We start from the raw sequence: 12,085 nt of genomic DNA on the forward strand, positions 1-12,085 counted from the left end.
GCTTCAGTTTTTGTCCATCAATTTCTACAGAAGCTACTCCAAAAGCCCATTTGTAACCTTTAGGGTTCTTTCAACACCCTTCTCTCAGAAAATCAATTCCCAAAATACAAGGTGCATCAGGTCCGGTCACAACTGTATGTTTCTTCCACTGTTTACCAGTTAGACTTATATTAACCTCCACTTTACTTAACTCTTGAGATCCACCAGTGACTCCCAGAATAGTTATAGACACTGATCCCTGATAATTTGATGGCAATATGGTGCACTGAGCTCCTGTGTCAACCTAGGCCCTGTACTTCTGAAAGTGTGAAGTGGCAGGCCACTGGATGTACACATCCCAATAGATTCTGTTATCTCTATTACCTCTCTCCTCCCCCTGGCGGGAGGCAGGGCACCCCTAGTTATGGGGAACATGTCCACAGGTGCAACAAGCACACTGTGCAGTGTTAGAACAGGAGCCGCTGTTGGAGCTACTAGAGTTGTCCTGGGGAGCTGTAGAAGTAACAGCTACCCTTATGGTATTGCTACCTCGGGTTCTGCCACTTTGCAGTTCTCTCAGTCTCCTGAAAAGGTTAGAAGTTGGTTGGCCATCCCATCTGTTCATGTTCTCACCAAACTGATCACGCAGAGTAATCCAAATGGTCCTATGTGATTGCCTTGGTGGTCTGTTTTGGTTTGATCTGTTTTGGAATGACCTCCTTGAAGGACGTCTATTCCTCACAGCTGAAACCTGCACCCACCTGGAAGAAGAATTGGAATTATCTCTTGGTGCCAATTGGGATATGCTGTTTTTAAATTTATCCTTCAGCTCTTTCATGCAATTCTCCAATTTTCCAGACAGAGTTTCAATGGCTGAAACCAAAGAAACACGTGTCATGCTATCATCCAATTGCCTCAATTGATCAGTGAATTGGCCAACCGTAGGAGGAGCTCCACCATAATTTCTTGCCACAATTCTGCTTGCCAGAATGTTTGCATAATTAGAAGGAGCAAGCTTGATGAGCTTTTTAGCAAGACCATTTCCTACAGGAACATCATCAGGATTCAGAGATTCATGTTCACCATAGGGTATCTCTCTAACAGCAAATTCTCTCAGACGCTTAATTCCCTCATCTATGGTAGTCCAGGGCTCAGGATTCCATGGAAGATCATCTCGGGAAGGGTATCTCATGAGAACCGCCATTAAAAGGCGTATCCACAGATTAACCTTACCGAGAGCCTTGCCTAGATGTCTATCTATTCCATTATCCTTTGAGAGAGTTCCTAGCTGAGCTGCTGACTTGTCTCCAACCATTAGAGCTGGAGCACCTGTATCATAACATCTATCAAGCCAAGCGAGAACTGGCTCCTTATCTGCTCTGAGATAGCCTTTTCTCACATTTCATAATTCCTCACGCGGTGAAGAGCAGTCGGTTATGTCATCCTGTTGCTCTTCTTCCTTTGCCTCCTCTTCCTCAATTTGTTGTCCAAACAAACTTTCTGTCATTTGCTCAAGGATCCTTTTAAGCTGAGAAGCACCACCACTAGCTGCTGTCCTACCAAGAGCTGCATCTCGATCCTCGGATGATCTCAACAACTCAGCTATATTTTTAAGACAAATTTTCTCTTCTTCCCCAGCAGAGGAACCTTGATGTGCATCCCCATCAGCTCCTGAATCAGCTTTAGTCTTACCCCTCCTTGTTGTTAAAACTGCTACTTGCTTTACTGGAGCTGTGTTTGGGTTTCCAGCTGCCTTATTATCAGAAGCTGATAAGCTTTGAGACAGATTAGCTGCTTTGGAGGATGCTTCCGCTCCTGCCATGGAAGAAGGAGGAAATGACTTTGCCTCGTTAATGGTGGCTGCCGGGGACACGGGAGCCACCATGTTTGGGGCTACTGCAGCCCCTGGCTGCTTGCCGGAATCATTAGCAGTGCTGTTCAGCGCTGCCTTCCCAATTGACTTTTTAGCTTTATCCTTAACTGACACAGATTCCCCATTATCATCCTCACTGGATGTTCCTGAAACAGAGCCAGGGTGGTCTTTTCATCTCTTTGCCCCCCGTTTAATAACAAAACATGCCTTAGACACTTTTCTCTCCCGGTACAGTGTTACTAGGAAATACACATTACTTATCACCAACAGCAGGACTACACACATCAAGAAAATCAGCTTTGGATCCCAGCCATCACTTAAAATTACCTTTTCACCGACCAGAATCTTAAACTCTTTTATCTCAATAGGGAGTGTGCTCGATGTAACATTTCTGTATGAATTGACCAAAAAGAATTCCAGGCACTGATCATATAGGAGCTGCATCTTGTACTTAAACCACAAATACATTTTTTGCATTATATATTTACCTATCTGATCGATAATCATACCCAGGCAATACTTGTAGATCAACACACTGAAGACTGAGAAGAGCAGATGCTCTAAAAGCCAAAACACCTTCATGTTTGCTCGTTCAACTCAAGCAAGCAATAAATCAAACTAATTTATCACCAAGCCCCAAGTTGGGCAGCAAATAATGTGGTAGGTTGAGAGAGGGCTTAGCTCTCCCTCCTCCACAGAGTAAGAAACCACAACTAGCCCAGTTGAAAGAGCAAGCTATATATTTACAAGCATATATGGAAAGCAGGTTATATATGACACAATATATAGAGGTATTTACAATATATACACAGAAATATACAGCAAAGAGAAATAACACAACAAAAATCCCTCCCCAAGGGAGGGATCCCCTCCTTGGAACCCCCTCTCTCCCCCCCTACCTCCCTTTTTCCCCAAAAAGGGGTTAGAGAGAGAGAAATGCAAGTTACTAAGGAAAAGAGTTGTTAGCAAGCTTCAAAAGCCCATGCAGGATTAGTGTTTGCTTATCTGAAGGCCAACTCCAGCAGTTCGCAGAAGAAGCAGGCAGGGAGAACAGGCTGAAACTCCCCCCAACTCCCCAAACCGAACTGAACTGAGGAAAAAAAAATTTCAACTGCTTCACAATCTAAAGCTACATTTCTGTCTACCAACCAATGAAATTCGTTTAGAATATCAGAATGTTTTGGTTCTAGTACCAAAAACATTTAGCCAGTGTCTCAGCACTGCTTGTTCTTAAAGGCACAGCCTCAAATGACCACAAAGCTAAATAGATTATTGCGTTCAAAATTGCATCAGAAATAGAGGCAAATAGAGTTTACTGAGTATATACTAATCTTCTGCAACATGCATCTGTAGCAGGCAATTCTGTATGTTCATAAAATGTTTAAGTAAAGTCATAAGCAATGGATCCTTAAATACATAGCAAACATCTACAGGATTCTATACTTCTATACTTAACAGGTCTGGAAAGCAAAAAGAGAATAATGCAAAAGTCTTGTAGAGTTATTAACAGAAACAAAACTGATCTGACCCAGTACATGCTGCTTACAAATTTTGTTGTACAGTAGATCAGTTTAGGCAAGTAATGGATTTGTATTAATAGGCCTCCTAAAAGCACAACTAGCTGTTAATATGGTGAAACAACCATTTAAAATGTAGATCCCTTGCACACGTGACACAAAATAAATGTAGTCAAATGTGCCTGTCTGTAGAAAGCTAAAAAAAAATGTAACAAGCTAAAAAAATATACAAATTGCTATTACATTTTGTTGCATTGAGCCAGTTCTCATGCAGACAATCAGATCACTCTCACACCAAAAGGGGCAAGTAAAATTTTTGGATTCATATAGTCAGTTAAATAAGACAGGATAGGAAGGGAATATGATAATATTAACAACAATAATTAGAATATACAAAATAAACAAATAGTGCATATAGCAATTACTCACCACCACCAACAAGCACCCAGCCATTTCCTACCCAGTGGCCCCGGCCAGCTTTCTCCCTAATTTATACACTGAATATGATGTCATATCCTATGGAAATTCCTCTGGACTAGTTTAGATCAGCTTCCGCATTGAAACGGTAGCATGAGAAGCTGAGGACTTGTTAGTTTAATATAAACACTGCTTGGTAACAACTAGAGCATCAGCAAGTTAATAAAATTATTCTCATATGAAACCCAAACAAAGAATTATACCAACTACTAGGGGAAAAATTAACTTTATCTAGGCAAAAATCAGGACAAAAGACAGCATAAATAAGCTGTGGAAACACACCAGTGTTTTGGTTTTTTGATTTGTTTAGAACAGCAAATGAAAATTAGACTCAGAATTCATTCTCCTCCCTCAAAGACAGGATTACCTGTACTACTTACACTCCACAATTATTTGCAAAACATTCAACAATGGAAGTCAAGAACAGGTCAGACAGTAATTTGCATAAGCTGATGTTTTGAATAAACTTTCAATAGGGTTTGGTTTGGTTTGGGATTTATTTGGTTGTTGGTAAATAGTTCTTTCTTTGTTGTTCTTTGCTTCAATTTTTAATAGCTGGACAGATTGTCTTCCAAACAACTTACCTCCTGAGCTGGAAGATGGAGGCAGGGAGCAGTATAGTTCCCCCATGATCCAGGAGGAAGCAGTTAGAGACCTCCTTAGCCACTTGGATCCCGACAAATCCGTGGGACTGGATGGGATCCACCCTAGGGTGCTGAGAGAGCTGGCAGATGAGCTGGCCAAGCTGCTCTCCATCATTTTTCAACAGTTCTGGATCACTGGAGACGTCTCAGATGACTGGAAGCTGGCCAACGTACTGCCCATCCACAAGAATGGCCAGTTGGATGAGCCAGGGAATTACAAGCCTTTCAGCCAGACCTCAGTGCCAGGCAAGATTATGGAACAGGTCATCTTGAGTGCAATCACACAGCACTTACAGGATGGACATGGGTTCAGGCCCAGCCAGCATGGATTTAGGAAGGGCAGGTCCTGCCTGACCAACCTGATCTCCTTCTATGATCAGGTGATCCGCCTGGTGGATGTGGGGAAGGCTGTGGATGTAGTCTACCTGGACTTCAGCAAGGCCTTTGACAACATCCCCATAGCAAACTCCAGGCCAAGCTGTCAGCCCATGGCTTGGATGGGAGCACACTGCGATGGGTTACGACCTGGCTGGAGGGCCGAGGTCAGAGAATGGTGGTGAATGGTGCCACATCCAGCTGGCAGCCAGTCACTAGTGGTGTGCCCCAATGATCAGTGCTGGGCCCCGTGCTCTTTAAGGTCTTTATTGATGATCTGGATGAGGGCATTGAGTCCATCATCAGTAAGTTTGCAGGTGACACCAAGCTGGGGGCAGGAGTTGATCTGTTAGAGGGTAGGAGAGCTCTGCAGAGGGACCTCGACAGGCTGGACAGATGGGCAGAATCCAACGACATGGGATTTAACACATCCAAGTGCCGGATTCTGCACACTGGCTGCAAAAACACCATGCAGTGCTACAGGCTGGGGTCAGAGTGGCTGGAGAGAGGCCAGGCAGAAAGGGACCTATGGATACTGGTTGACAGTAGGCTGAACATGAGCCTGCAGTGTGCCCAGGCAGCCAGGAGGGCCAATGGCATCCTGGCCTTCACAGAGTGAGTGATTGCCCATTGGAATGGGCTGCCCAGTGAGGTGGTGGAATTTCACAGTATCACAGTATAACTAAGGTTGGAAGAGACCCCAAGGATCATCAAGTCCAACCTGTCTCGACAGACCATCACTGAAGGTGTTTAGGAGGAGACTTGATGGGGTGCTCAGTGCCATGGTTTTTTTGATTAGATGGTGTTGCATGATGGGTTGGATGCGATGATCTTGAAGGTCTCTTACAACCTGGTTTATTCTATTCTATTCTATGGAAAAAAAAAAAAAAAAGAAAAAATAAAAGTTGTGTGAGTGGTTACAGAATGGCAGGAGAGTAATTACCTCACTTGTTCAGCAGGACTATCTTTAGTTAGAGCAACCATTAACAGGGATTATGGAATAATAATAGTATACCTTCTCTTGTGATATTCTTCCCTGCCTACTATAATAAATGCTGAATAAAATATTGTTATAATCAACATAATATAACAATGAAATAAAATGCCAATGTGTGTTAACCTTGGTAAACAGATGAACACCTACTCAGCTGCTCAGCATGATAAGAACCAAAGTGAATATTACTCAAAAATCTGACAATATGAGGGAACTGTACTGCCTGGATAGGAAGAATTTCCAGCCACTATGTCCTGCAAGTGAGTAAATTACTGCTTTGCCTAGACTCGTTGATATCCATTTTTTTCTAATCTAATATAAATTACATTGTCCTGTCTCATGGCATTTGGATTGCCTACCTCCCTGACTTAACAGCCAAAACTGAAGTGCCATTGTCTATGAAATGTAGTTTTACTTTTATATGGCAAGCATATTTCTACCTTACTGCAAATAAACACAGCTTTTAGCTCCAAGAATCTTGTTTGTCTTCTTTATGTTCTGGACTTGTTTTGTCATAGTGAGATTTTCTTTGTTTCAGTCAAGTCTTTTTGATCATTACTAGTCGTTCAAAGTTGGTCTTCAACTTGTATAATTTTTCTTGTTATTATACATCCATTTTTAAATCTCTGCAGCACAACTGGATGATAGGAGGAGACTCATGACAAAATATGGAAGTACTGAATTGTGGTGGTTTGAAAGGAAAGGCTCTGCTTTCCCTCCCCCACTGAGAGAGAGACCACGGCTAAACCCAGTCGGAGAAATGAGATTATATTTTACAAGGAAACAGATTCTATGTAACACAACAAATACAGGTATTTTACAATATATACAGGAATATACAGCAAATGAACTCAACCAGAAACCAGACCCCCCACAGAGGGGGCTTCCCCCTGTGCCCTCTTCACCCCCTACCTCCCTTCTCCCCCAAAGAGGTAGAAGAAGAGACAAAAAGGGAGTTAGCGCAGCAGACAGAGGCCTATGCACAGGGAGTTAGTTCTTATCTTAGTTGGCCAGAATCCCAGAAGCAGATCCAGCCGAGAAGGACAGCGAAGGAAGGAAGACTGAGAGAAAGTTCCCAACTCCCCTGGGACCAATCTCTCCTCCCACAATCCTACCAATGAAATTCGTTTAGAATACCAAAATATTTTACAAACATTTAGCCAGTGTGCCCCTTTCTTAAAGGCACAGCGTCAAACGGCCACAATAATGCATAAGTTAAACACAGAAAGTTCTCTCAAGGGACATGTGATAACCACCACATCTAAGTTATCCTTTATTAGTGACAAATATCCTTTTACTGACTCCCTGGGTGGAAAAAAATGTGACTTACCAACATAAATACCTTCTGAGTCAAAGTGTCATGATACATCGGTGCATTCAGATTTGTCTCAGTAGTCTATGTGGTACTTGGATATTTAGACTACGGATATTTCATCACGTAAAGCTTCCTTTGCTGCCTTATTTATTAGACCATATATGGATGTGTACACAAAGGAAATTCTTTAGTCTCCTTTTGCAAAGGAAACAGACACTTTGGGGTTTCATTCATTCCATCATTACTTCCTAGGGATAGCAGGTGAGATGAATCCCATCCTTAATTCTAGACTGACTTAATTATGCTAAATTCCCTAGCCTGAGTATAACATTTAAGTCAGGGCTATTGAGTCTTGCCCTGGGTTCATATCCAAGTGGGGAATTTGTTGTTTGTTTGAATTTTAATTAAATCACAAAATCAGGTCCCGAGAGTGTGATCTAAAGCTTCTTGCAAGTAGCTCTACAAATAATATTTCATCCTGTATATACCAACAAAGGGGAATTTTTTTTTCAACCACTGCAAGAAACTTTGAAACAGAGGATGTAATTCCCTTGAAGCAGTGTTTTACATAAAAGTGGAACACAGAGGAGTAGCTGGTTTTTACTCTTTCATTGCTACTGCTGCAACCTATTTCTGTACTAGTATGCATTATAAATGCTACCATAGTGGAAAAATGGATAATTCAGAAGCATACTGAAGATACACTTTGGAGTCTACTAGTGTGCTTAAAACTTGACTTGAGTGTACGATACAAAAAAACACAAATTCAAGAAAGAAAAACCTTGATTCTCCTGGGACTTGTTTTCCTGTGAAGTATACAATAAAAGGTTCCTGTAAACCCTGCAGCAGTGATAAAATCCTCAGCATTTCTTTTGAGATCATTAATATTAACTAATAAAAAAGCAGTTTCATGCAGCCTAGTAAATATGGTACTATTTTAGCCTACAAAAATCTGAAGGCATTTTACTGTCTCTGTGAGGCCTCAGGACTAGATCTTGTCAGGCTTACTTAGTATGGACTTATCTTACACCTGCCTGGAGACTGCTTGTTTTCTAATGACAGGGTGGCTGCCACAATTATTTTTAGTCTTGTTTAACTTTGTACAATTGCAACATGCCATAGTTGTTATTTCAATAATTTTGATATATTTCTGAAAGTAATCGATGGTGATAAAGTAGTTACTCTCTATAGAATGAACTACTGATGAAATAAAGATGTGGCATGGAGGAATATAAGCATGCAGTCCTAGTAAAGGCCTTGGAGATGGGAACACAGGCACAAAGACTACAATCAAATCGCTAGTGGTTGACTGCTGATCATTAAACTAATGCATCCTTGAGAGGTAGGTAAAATAATTTTTAAAACATGACAAAGAAAAAGAATGAGTTTATTGCACTACATGTAATGGACATCATATATAGTACATTTGGATATAGCATGGAACTGGAGAACAACAAAGAATAAAGCAAGGCATGAGTTGTGCTAAATAATACATTACAAATAGACATGAGTGGATGCCAGTGTGAAGAGGAAGTAACTATCAACATCATACTCTTCTTAATGAAGAGAAAAGAAATCACTCACTTCTAAAATCATACTTCTCAACATGAGGGAATGGAATGGAATGGCATGGAATGGCATGGAATGGCATGGAATGGCATGGAATAGAATAGAATAGAATAGAATAGAATAGAATAGAATAGAATAGAATAGAATAGAATAGAATAGAATAAACCAGGTTGGAAGAGACCTTCAAGATCATTGTGTTCAACCTATCATCCAACACCACCTAATCAACTAAACCATGCAACCAAGCACCCTATCAAGTCTCTTCCTGAACACCTTCAGTGATGGTGACTCCACCACCTCCTCGGGCAGCCCATTTCAATGGGTAATCACTCTCTCTGTGTAGAACTTCCTCCTAACCTCCAGCCTAAACCTCCCCTGGCACAGCTGGAGACTGTGTCCTCTTGTTCTGGTGCTGGTTGCCTGGGAGAAGAGACCAACCTCTGCCTGTCTACAACCTCACTTCAGGCAGTTTTAGAGATCAATAAGGTCACCCCTGAGTCTTCTTCTCTCCAAGCTAAGCAGACCCAGCTCCCACAGTCTCTCCTCATAGGGCTTGTGTTCCAAATCCCTCACCAACATTGTTGCCTTTCTCTGGACATGCTCCAGCAAGTCAACATCCACTCTGACCCCAGCTTGTAGCACTGCATGGGGTTGTTGTGGCCAATGTGCAGAACCCGGCACTTGAATGTGTTAAATCTCATGCCGTTGGATTCTGCCCATCTGTTCAGCCTGTCGAGGTCCCTCTGCAGAGCCTCTCTACCCTCCAGCAGATCAACTCCTGCCCCCAGCTTGGTGTCGTCAGCAAATTTACTGATGATGGACTCAATGAACTTGTACAGATCATCAAGAAAGATGTTAAAGAGCATGGGGCCCAGCACTGATCATTGGGGCACACCACTAGTGACTGGCCACCAGCTGGATGAGGCACCATTCACCACCACTCTCTGGGCTCAGCCCTCCAGCCAGGTCGTAACCCAACGCAGTGTGCTCCTGTCCAAGCCATGGGCTGACAGCTTGGCCTGGAGTTTGCTATGGGGGACGGTGTCAAAGGCCTTGCTGAAGTCCAGGTAGACTACATCCACAGCCTTCCCCACATCCACCAGGCGGATCACCTGATCATAGAAGGAGATCAGGTTGGTCAGGCAGGACCTGCCCTTCCTAAATCCATGCTGGCTGGGCCTGAACCCATGTCCATCCTGTAAGTGCTGTGTGATTGCACTCAAGATGACCTGTTCCATAATCTTGCCTGGCACTGAGGTCTGGCTGAAAGGCTTGTAATTCCCTGGCTCATCCAACTGGCCATTCTTGTGGATGGGCAGTACGTTGGCCAGCTTCCAGTCTTCTGAGACGTCTCCAGTGATCCAGAACTGTTGAAAAATGATGGAGAGCAGCTTGGCCAGCTCATCATCATCCTGGCCTGTACTAGGAATAGTGTGGCCAGCAGGAGCAGGGAGGTCATTGTGCCCCTGTACTCTGCATTGGTTAGGCCACACTTTGAGTACTGTGTCCAGTTCTGGGCCCCTCAGTTTAAGAAGGACATCGAGACACTTGAACGTGTCCAGAGAAGGGCAACAAGGCTGGGGAGAGGCCTTGAACACAAGCCCTATGAGGAGAGGCTGAGGGAGCTGGGATTGTTTAGCCTGGAGAAGAGAAGGCTCAGGGGAGACCTCATTGCCCTCTACAACTACCTGAAAGGTGGTTGTATACAGGAAGGGGTTGGTCTCTTCTCCCAGGCAACCAGCACCAGAACAAGGGGACACAGTCTCAAGCTGTGCCAGGGGAGGTTTAGACTCGAGGTGAGGAAAAAGTTCTTCACTGAGCGAGTCATTCGCCATTGGAATGGGCTGCCCAGGGAGGTGGTGGAGTCACCGTCCCTGGAGGTGTTCAAGGGGAGATTGGACGTGGCGCTTGTTGCCATGGTCTAGTCGTGAGGTCTGTTGGGAAAGGTTGGACTTGATGATCCTTGGGGTCTCTTCCAACCTTGGTTATACTGTGATACTGTGATACTGTGATCTGCCAGCTCTCTCAGCACCTAGGGTGGATCCCATCCAGTCGCATGGACTTGTGGGGATCCAAGTGGCTAAGGAAATCTCTAACTATCCCCTCCTCCTAAAACAGAGGAAAACTATGCTGCTCCCTGAATCCTTCTGCCAGCTCTGCAGACCAGCTGTCTGGAAGCCCTTCCATCCTGCTAGTAAAAATTGAGGAGAAGAAGGTGTTAAGTACCTCTGTCTTTTCCTTATCATTTGTTACAACGTTCCCCTCTGTGTTCACCAAGGAGTGGAGGTTTTCCCTGCCCTTCCTCTTGCTATTAATATATTTATAGAAGGACTTTTTGTTGTCCTTCACAGCAGAGGCCAGTCTAAGCTCCAAATGTGCTTTTGTCTCCCTAATTTTCTTCCTGCAAGACCTACCAACATCCTTACACATTCTATGGGTTGCCTCACCTTTCTTCCAAAGATGGTGTACCCTCTTTTTTTCCCTTCTTTCTTTTAGAAGTGCATTGCCCATCCAGACTGGCCATCTGCCCCGGCGGCTCATCTTCCGGCACATTGGCACAGCCTGTTCCTGCACCTTCAAGAGTCCTTCCTTGAAGCAGCCCCAGCTCTCCTGGACCCCTTTATTTTTAAGGGCTGTTTCCCAAGGAACCTTCTGAGTTTGTTCCTTGAGTAGCCTGAAGTGTGCCCTCTGGAAGTCCAGAGTGGAGGTCTTCTTGCTGCCCCTCTTAGATTGACCGAATACTGAAAATTCAATTATCTCAAGGTCGCTGGCCCCTAAACACCCTCCAACCACTACCTCACCCACCAGCCCTTCCCTGTTGGTGAAGAGGAGGTCACGCATAGCATTACCCCGGTAGACTCACGCAGCACCTGGGATAAGAAGCTGTCCTCCATGCACTCTAAGAACCTCCTAGACTGCCTCCTGTCTGCTGTGTTGAGATCCCAGCAGATATCAGGCAGGTTGAAGTCACCCATGAGAACAAGGTCAGGCGATCTTGAGATAGCCTGAAGCTGCCTATGGAATCAACATCTTCATCCTGGTTGGGTGGTCTATAACAGACTCTAAACAGGATGTCAGCCCTGCTGGTCTTCCTTCTAATTTTCACCCACAAGCACTTGACCCGATCGTCCCTGATCTCTAGCTCAATGGCATCTAGTGCCTCCCTGATGTACAGAGCCACCCCTCCACCCCTTTTTCCTTACCTGTCTCTCCTGAAGAGCCTGTAGCCATCAATTACAGTGCTCCAGTCATGTGAGTTGTCCCACCATGTCTCTGTGATGGCAACTACATCATAACTTTCCTGTTGCAACACGGCTTCCAGCTCCTCTTGTTTGTTGCCCA

Source organism: Dryobates pubescens, chromosome 10 (assembly GCF_014839835.1).
Source record: "Dryobates pubescens isolate bDryPub1 chromosome 10, bDryPub1.pri, whole genome shotgun sequence".
NCBI lineage: Eukaryota > Metazoa > Chordata > Aves > Piciformes > Picidae > Dryobates > Dryobates pubescens.